The sequence below is a fragment of the Oncorhynchus mykiss genome, chromosome 12 (genome assembly GCF_057628025.1).
Source record: "Oncorhynchus mykiss isolate SJ-2025 chromosome 12, ASM5762802v1, whole genome shotgun sequence".
In the NCBI taxonomy this organism is placed as follows: domain Eukaryota; kingdom Metazoa; phylum Chordata; class Actinopteri; order Salmoniformes; family Salmonidae; genus Oncorhynchus; species Oncorhynchus mykiss.
In genome coordinates this window covers 29478844-29485087 of record NC_143033.1, presented here as the reverse complement: position 1 = coordinate 29485087, position 6244 = coordinate 29478844, and positions in this window count along the sequence as shown.

The following is a 6244-nucleotide window of genomic DNA, read 5'->3' as shown; positions in this document are numbered from 1 at the left end:
ACGAATATCAACCAGTTATAAGTAATTAATCTCATCTGACTGTAGGTTACCCTTGTGAATTATGTGGGTCATAAATTAATACATGATCCCTATAGACTAGGCAACACATCATTGTACTGTATGAAATATAGATGCGAGTTAAGTCCCCAACCAGTGAAAACACTGGTAATGGAGGCTATTTCTCTCCTTTAAATGTTCAACATAGCAAAAATAACAAAAAGCTGCTTGTATGATTCATCTCCCACATCCTTTGAAAACAGCCAAAATGTGTGTCTAAATTGCTTTAAGAAATATGAAATACAGTCAGAAGATTGAAGTTGCACCAGTATAGTAACATTAATTCACTTAAGGCTATATGAATGTTATGTATCTGAAGACACCTTTGTATCGTTCTGTTGAAGAGTTTGGAGACTAAACATGCTGCTTTATGGTGTGATATTGTCATCATTATACAATCTATGGGTCAGATAAGAGCTCAAGTTATAATCAGCACTAAATGCATTGCCACAGTTTTTTGACTCGTTAATAGCTGAGAAATGATTGAAACTTGCATAGACACTAATTGCCACACCTTTTTGCATGACCTGCAGAATTTGGGTAAGAAATGGTGATAGGAACATTACATGTGGTGCTAAGATAATGGTCAAAATAAATTGCATACATTCTGGGCAATTACAGTGCCTTCAGCGCCTTGACTTTTTCCACCTTTTGTTGTGTACAAATTAGGATTACATCATTTTTATTTTTTGATCTACACCAAAATACTCTAATATCAAAGTGGAATAACGATTAAATAAAAAATAGACAAATGAAAAATAAAACACTAATATATGTTGATTAGATAAGTATTCAACCCCCTGAGTCAATACATGTTAGAATCACCTTTGGCAGCGATTACAGCTGTGAGTCTTTTTGGACAAGTCTCTAAGAGCTTTGCACCCCTGGATTGTACAATTTCAAATCAAATCAAATGATATTTGTCACATTTGCCGAATACAACAGGTCCTTACTGTGAAATGCTTACTTACAAACCCTTAACCAACAATGCAGTTCAAGAAATAGAGTTAAGAAAATATTTACTAAATAAACTAAAGTAAAAAATAAACAAAAATGTAACAATAACGAGGCTATATACAGGGGGTACCGTTAATGAGTCGATGTGCGGTCGTACAGGTTAGTCGAGGTAATATGTACATGTAGGTGGGGTTAAAGTGACAACAGTGTAAAAACAAAGGGGTGGGGGGTCAATGTAAATAGTCCGGGTGGCCATTTGATTAATTGTTCAGCAGTCGTATGGCTTGGGGGTAGAAGCTGTTTAGGAGACTTTTGGACCTACTGTAGACTTGGTGCTCCGGTAACGCTTGCGGTGTGGTAGCAGAGAGAACTGTCTATGATTTGGCTGACTGGAGTTTTTGATAAAAAATGCCATTATTCCTTTTTAAACTAGTCAAGCTCTGTCAAGTTGGTTGTTGATCATTGCTAGACAGACATTTTCATGTCTTGTCATAGATTTTCATGTCGATGTAAGTCAAAGCTGAAACTATGCCACTCAGGAACATTCAATCTCGTCTTGGTAAGCAACTCCTGTGTATATTTGGCCTTGAGAATTAGGTTATTGTCCTGGTGAAAGGTGAATTTGTCCCCCTGTGTTGGTTGGAAAGCAGACTGAACCAGGTTTTCCTCTAGGATTTTGCCTGTGCAAAACTATTTTCCGTTTCTTTTTATTAAAAAAAAAAACTCCCTAATCTTTGCCGATGACGAGCATATCCATAAAATGCAGCCACCACCACACTTTAATATATGAAGAGCTCCAAGGGATATTTAATGTCATCTACCAATTGGTGCCCTTCTTTGCAAGGCATTGGAAAACCTCCCAGGTCTTTGTGGTTGAATCTGTCTTTGAATCAATTGAGGGATTTTTTTTTAATTTAAGGGGTGGATCGGTTTAGTATTGCGGAAAGATTGTTGCTTCCATCAATGTAATTGTCTGCAACAATTCCAATCCCCCATATATTTCTGGGGTGTAAATATATATATCCATATACATACACATATGCATACATATACACATATATACATACACATACCTCTACATAGTGAGTCCATGCAATTTATGTGACTTGTTAAGCAAATGTTTACTCCTGAACTTATGTAGGCTTGCCATAAAGGGGTTGAATACTTATTGACTCAAGCCATTTCAGCTTTTCATTTTTTATTAAAATTGTAAAAATGTCTAAAAACATAATCCCACTTTGACATTATGGGGTATTGTGTGTAGGCAAGTGACACAACTCAATTTAATCAATTTTAAATTCAGGCTGTAACACAACAAAATGTGGAAAAAGGCAAGGGGTGTGAATACTTTCTGAAGGGCACTGTACTTCTGGCCAAACTGAGGAATACTTTTCCAGTCATTAGTGCACCATCAAGTGGCCGTCTTCAGTAATAGACTACCAACAATTGCCAATCAGATTTTTCATTGTGTCACAATCTAACCCCTTACAGGGTTTGGTATTGTTGTTGCTAGCCCACCACAGTACAAACATTTTTTTTTTAGTAGAAAATTATTTGCACCATTTGTTTCAACATTGTTTTACAAGACAAACCCTAAAAAAACAAACACTAAACTGACATTTTCAATCATGTAGGTCTGGGTTTCCCATACTCGGTCCTGGGGCCACCCCTGTGGGCACGTTTTGGTTTTTGCTCTAGCACTACACAGCTGATTCAAATGACCAACTCATCATCAAGCGTTGACTATTTGAATCAGCTGTGTAATGCTAGGGCAAAACCAAAATGTGTTTAGGAAACCCTGGTGTAGATGACAGCTAATCAGGGTTAACAACCATTTCAGAAATAATATTTTACTAATTCATTACCTTACTGAGCCTGACAGCACAGTTGAATAGTCATTAACTGAATTTCAGGATCACCAGTTCTAATGTCAATTGCTTTCAAAAAGCAGCTTAGGGCATCAGAGTAAAATTGTTTTCCCCTTTTCACAAGATTTTTATACTTTTCCTCTGTCACAGCCGGGGAATCACCGTTGCTGTTTACACCTTCTGCAGTCTGCAATGTGGCATCTCTGCCACTGGCACATTGGTCCATTCTTTCACCAGATGCAAGTTCAGGATCACCGGTAGATTCCTCCAAAGAACTTCCATCTTCCTTTCCCATTTCAGATTTTTCAGCAACATACATTGACCCACTTCCACCTTCCTCTTCGGTGTCAGTGTTGAAGGTTTCCCATGTGGGTTCTTTCTTTTCCGTGAGAGACTCCTCATGAGATCCAGTCACCTCCCTTGCCTCACGAAATCCAGTTACCTCACTTTCCTCACTTGCATCATCAGTGTGCATATGTGAAAGCTCAGCTTCTATGTCCTTATTGAGGTCTTCCACATTCTCAATCACTGAATCCACAAATTCAGGTGCCAGGTGCACGGTGTTTCCTCCGACACATTGGTGCGGCTGGCTTCCGGGTTGGTTGCACGCTGTGTTAAGAAGCAGTGCGGCTTGGTTGGGTTGTGTATCGGAGGACACATGACCTTCAACCTTCGTCTCTCCTGAGCCCGTACGGGAGTTGTAGCAATGAGACAAGATAGTAGCTACTAAACAATTGGATACCACAAAATTGGGGAGAAAAAGGGGTAAAAAAATAAATAAATAAAAAACATTTAAACAGTTAACTGGAGAGGTTCCAACAAACTTGATGCTCCATAGTACACATCTGTCAGGAGCTCTATCAGGGCAGTCCTGTTATATCTCTTATATACTGCTTACAGACACATTACATATGCATGATTTAGCTTATTCATCATTCATAATTAATTCATCATTAACGTTTGGTTCATGCATGTGACAGACCAATACCTCACAAAGCTTCTTCTCTCCATGCTGAGACCTTGAAACTGAGATATCCTTCAATTGTCAAAACAAGGTTCTGGGCGTACTGACAAATTGCAGATACTGATAGTGAGGATTCGTTCAATCAGTCACTTGCATGAACACAAAAATAGGTTATTAGAAAAGAACCAACAGAACACAGGAATTTGTTATTAGAAAAGCACAAACATAACATTTTCCATCACAGACTCTACAAGGTGTCGAAAGCGTTCCACAGGAATGCTGGCCCATATTGACTCCAATGGTTCTCACAGTTGTGTCAAGTTGGCTGGATGTCTTTTGGGTGCTGGACCGTTTTTGATACACACTGGAAACTGTTAAGCGTGAAAAACCCAGCAGGAGTGCAGTTCTCCCCCCCTTCTCCTTCACCCAAATGCAGATAGCTGATGTTCTGAAAGAGCTGCAAAATCTGGACCAATACAAATCAGCCGGGCTAGACAATCTGGATGCTCTCTTTCTAAAATGATCTGCCAAAATTGTTGCAACCACTATTACTAGCCTGTTCAACCTCTTTCGTATCGTCTGAGATTCCCGTCTGAGACTGGAAAGCTGCCACGGTCATCCCCCTCTTCAAAGGGGGAGACACTCTAGACCAAAACTGCTACAGACCTATATCCATTCTAACCTGCCTTTCTAAGGTCTTTGAAAGCCATGTTAACAAACAGATTACCAACCATTTCGAATCTCACCGTACCTTCTCTGCTATGCAATCTGGTTTCAGAGCTGGTCATGGGTGCACCTCAGCCACGCTTAAGGTCCTAAACGATATCATAACCACCATCAATAAAATACAGTACTGTGCAGCCATATTCATCGACCTGGCTAAGGCTTTCGACTCTGTCAATCACAACATTCTTATTGGCAGACTCAACAGCCTTGGTTTCTCAAATGATTGCCTCGCTTGGTTTACCAACTACTTCTCCGATAGAGTTCAGTATGTCAAATCGGAGGGCCTGTTGTCTGGACCTCTGGCAGTTTCTATGGGGGTGCCACAGGGTTCAATTGTCAGACCGACTCTCTTCTCTGAATACATCAATGATGTCGCTCTCGCTGCTGGTGATTCTTTGAGCCACCTCTACGCAGATGACACCATTCTGTATACCTTTGGCCCTTCGTTGGACACTGTGTTAACTAACCTCCAGATGAGCTTCAATGCCATACAACTCTCCTTCCATGGCCTCCAACTGCCCTTAAATGCAAGTAAAACTAAATGCATACTCTTCAACCAATCGCAGCCCGCACCTGACTGCCCTCCAGCATCACTACTCTGGACAGTTCTGACTTAGAATATGTGGACAACTACAAATACCTAGGTGTCTGGTTAGACTGTAAAATCTCCTTCCAGACTCACATTAAACATCTCCAATCCAAAATTAAATCTAGAATCGGCTTCCTATTTCGCAACAAAGCATGCTTCACTCATGCTGCCAAACATACCCTTGTAAAACTGACCATCCTACTGATCCTCGACTTCGGCGATACCATTTACAAAATAGCCTCCAACACTCTACTCAACAAATTGGATGCAGTCTATCACAGTGCCATCCGTTTTGTCACCAAAGCCCTATATACTACCCACCACTGCAACCTGTGTAATCTCTTTGGCTGGCCCTCGCTTCATACTCGTCGCCAAACCCACTGGCTCCAGGTCATCTACAAGTCTCTGCTAGGTAAAGCCCCGCCTTATCTCAGCTCACTGGTCACCATAGCAGCACCCACCCTTAGCATGCGCTCCAGCAGGGATATCTCACTGGTCGCCCCCAAAGCCAATTCTTCCTTTGGCCGCCTCTCCTTCCAGGTCTCTGCTGCCAATGACTGGAACGAACTGCAAAAAATTCTGAAGCTGGAGACTCTTACCTCCCTCACTAGCTTTAGGCACCAGCTGTCAGAGCAGCTCACAGATCACTGCACCTGTACATATCTCATCTGTAAATAGCCCATCCAATCTACCTCATCCCCATACTGTATTTATGTATTTATCTTGTTCCTTTGCACCCCAGTATCTCAACTTGCACGTTCATCTTCTGCACATCCTACCATTCCAGTGTTAAATTGCTATATTGTAATTATTTTGCCACCATGGCCTATTTATTGCCTTACCTCTCTTGTCCTACCTCATTTGCACATGCTGTATATATATTTTTCAGATTGTTTATTCCATGTGTAACTCTGTGTTGTTGTTGTATGTGTCGAACTGCTTTGCTTTATCTTGACCAGGTCGCTGTTGCAAATGAGAACTTGTTCTCAACTAGCCTACCTGGTTAAATAAAGGTGAAATAAGTCAATAAAAAATACACTCCAGACACAAACCATTCACATGCATGCCAACCAGATGTAATGA